General features: G+C 38.6%; 2 non-coding genes across 2 annotated transcripts; both read left to right on the plus strand.

Annotated features, from left to right (window-relative positions):
- Window positions 1–528: 528 nt before the first annotated feature.
- Window positions 529–635, plus strand: LOC115871482. Its single transcript, XR_004047328.1, has one exon. It is a non-coding gene; the product is annotated as a U6 spliceosomal RNA (small nuclear RNA).
- A 1,461-nt stretch (window positions 636–2,096) lies between these two features.
- LOC115871493 lies at window positions 2,097–2,165 on the plus strand. The gene has a single exon (XR_004047338.1). It is a non-coding gene; the product is annotated as a small nucleolar RNA SNORD104 (small nucleolar RNA).
- The last annotated feature ends 981 nt before the right edge of the window (window positions 2,166–3,146 follow it).

Consider the following 3,146-nt stretch of genomic DNA (forward strand, 5'->3'; position numbering starts at 1 on the left):
ATTATGGTCTGGTAGCATGCAACATCACCCTTCCCCCTGAGCCTACCCCTTTCCTCGGGCATTTGTGCCAGGATCCTGTGGATTAGCACTGACCACCTCTCCACTTGCTGAGGGCATGTGGAATGGTGGTGGTGTCCACACCTAAATTCATCCACCCAACAGGGGGCCCATGGACTGGCAGTGTCCACTGCTCTATCCAGACATTGGTGCCCAAATATTACAAAATGTAGGCACCTATGTTCAGACAGATTAAACATAATATTTCAGTATAGACTATCACAGGACACAGGAGCAGTACCAATGGAAGACAAAATCAGCAAAATTGAGAACAAATCCCTTGATACCAATTTGTTTTAGGGAAAATTAGAAAAAATAATTAAGACATTATGTAGAGCATTATCAAGAGGGAAAGTTTGCATGTAACTGGAATTCTGGAACAGGAGAAGGCAAAAAAAAGTCAGAAAGAATTTTCAAATATTTTCTGGCCCCATGGGGGTAACATAATGTCCTTCTATAAAAATAATAATGGTGTTTGCTTTGGCAACACATGTGCTAAAATTGGAACGATACAGAGAAGATTAGCATGGCCCCTGCGCAAGGATGACACACAAATTCGTGAAGCGTTCCATATTTTTAAAAAATAATAATCATAATAATAATGGTGTCTTTAAAGTGAACCAGGGACATATCTAAACCACAGATATATGAATGCGATCACAATTAATAGTAGCCTTAATCTAAGAACAATTAGCTCTTATGGCATGACTCTGCTAAATATCAAATGCCCACGAAGTGATCACTGCTGTAGCAAAGTGTGGTAAACAAAGCATTTGGTGCCTGGCTATCAGAAAGATAGTATCTGTGGTCTTAAAGGCTTGCCTTAAAACAAGCAGTCATCTAAATGAAGCATTGGCTAGGCCACAGGGAAGAAAAGCACCAGCATGTGTGATCCAAGAATTACAAACAATAAAATCCAAACCTGAAGGAAGAAATGGTATCAGAACTTGACCTGTGAACACTCAGTTCACCTGTGAACACTGCAGATGGTAGTGGAAGCTCAAAATCCATTGGCAGGGTTCCTCATACGATTAAACTGCTGTGAGTCCCTCTGTCTGTAGACCCGATATGGGAAAGGCCTTGTTACCAGACAGAGCACATTGCCGAATGAATTGTTGCAGTTGCCTTTAGGTCAAAATGTGACTCCTTGTCTGTGATCTCCCTCATGACCCCGTGTATCATTGCTCCAGCTTTTAATATTTTCTGTTTTGCTATTGATTGTGGCTTTTCTTTGTTTCATTGGGTAGTTGTTGTTCGGCCACTTGCTTGTATTCTTTATAGATTTTGTATGATTTTCTGTATATGAAACCCAGATTAGGTAAACCTATAGAAACAAACACTAGATCAATAGGTACAAAGTGACAAGACAGGGGAGGCTGGCAGGAAATGGAGAGCTAACAAGTTGTACAAGGAAAAAGAAATGTACTGAAATTGATTGTGGTGATGGATGCACAACTAATGAATTTGACTGAACTATTAAAATTATGATATCCCTATAATGCTGAGCATGATGTTTTTGTAACATTTAATTAAATGTATATATTAATATCTATATTGATAACTATGAAAGTAAAGAATAAAAACAAAAATAATTTTCCCTGAAATTAGAAATTCAGACATTATAGGGATATATTAATTGTATGTTGACAAACTTGTTTAAAAAACAGTTATTAAATGAATTTTAAATTTTTGCTGGCAGAAAACTTTCTTTATATCATGAAAGATAAGATGATACCCATTCGGGAAACTCAGTGAACCCCATGCAGGATACACCTCAATCAAAAGCAATATATAATCAAACTTGCCAAAATCAAAGACCAAGAAACGAATCCTAAGATCTGCTCAGGAAAAATAAAAAGTCACCTACCAAGGGAAACCAATAAGATTAAGATATGATTATCCTATAGAACCCATTTAAGCAAGAAAACAATGGAGTGACTTGCATAAAACTGTGAGCAGAGGCTACAAAGTCTGGGAGGTGAGATGGAAGGTTGTATCAAGCCTGGTTAGCTGGGATCAGAGCGGGAGGCAGGTGACCTGCTGGAAAGATATCCCAGTGAAATCACTTGCTAGACTGCTGACATGCTGATGTAAAGTGGAGTCTGAGCTGGGCCGCCGGGGCTGGGCAACCTTGAAAGAAGAAAATGCCAACCAAGAAGCATAAAACCAAAAAACCCCTCATTGCCATCAAGTTGGTTTGTTTCCAAGGAATCAGCCATCTAAATGAGATGTCAACGAAGTCCACAAGGAAGAAGCACACCCACATCAGTGACCCAAGGACTGTGAATTATGTAACCCAAAGGAGGGAATAGTATCAGAGCTTAAATTGTGAGATACCGTTTACAGAAGGCAAAATATATATTTTTGAGATCTACACAGGAAATAAACCTCCGGTAATTTTCCTCTAACCATAGTGGAGGGAGAGGAATAAAACGGGAATAAACTGGTTACCAAACAGAAAGCTGTGGTGAGATGACTAGAGTAGATTAAAATGATAAACCTGACTTGAATGGTTAAAACCTTATTACTTGTTCTCTCGTTTGATACATTTTGGGCTTGATCTGGTTTTCAATATTTTCTTTTTTTTTGTTGTTTTTTTTGCATATTGGGATTTATCTCTGAAGTATTTTGTCATTGTGGGTATCCTATTTTTGTTTCTATGTTTTTCCGGTATATGAAACCCAGGATTGATGAAACGACCGAGACAACAATTAGAATAAAGGCTTCAGGGTGGAGGGTGGGGAAGCTAGGTGGGGTAGGTGGGCGAGGTAAAGGGGAACTGATGTCAAGGGGTTCAAGAAGGAAGAAAATGTTTTGAGACTGATTGTGGGAGCAATTGTAGAGTACTACTTGATTGATTGAACTATGGAAAGGTATAATATCTGGATTAACTCTTAATGAAATGGTTTGGGGGGAAAAACAAGAAAGACTGAAAATAGGGAGACAGATACATCATATAGGGAGACAGATGCATCTGTAAATGATGACACTGTCCAAAGTGTCATCTCATAGACTTCTGTGAGAATTCTATAACTATACCATTTCCTATAGTATTGGTGACTGTGGCAGGTACATAATCTGTCAATTTG

The sequence above is a fragment of the Echinops telfairi genome, unplaced genomic scaffold (assembly GCF_000313985.2).
Source record: "Echinops telfairi isolate 266 unplaced genomic scaffold, ASM31398v2 ScPeMD7_5868;HRSCAF=6743_0, whole genome shotgun sequence".
NCBI lineage: Eukaryota > Metazoa > Chordata > Mammalia > Afrosoricida > Tenrecidae > Echinops > Echinops telfairi.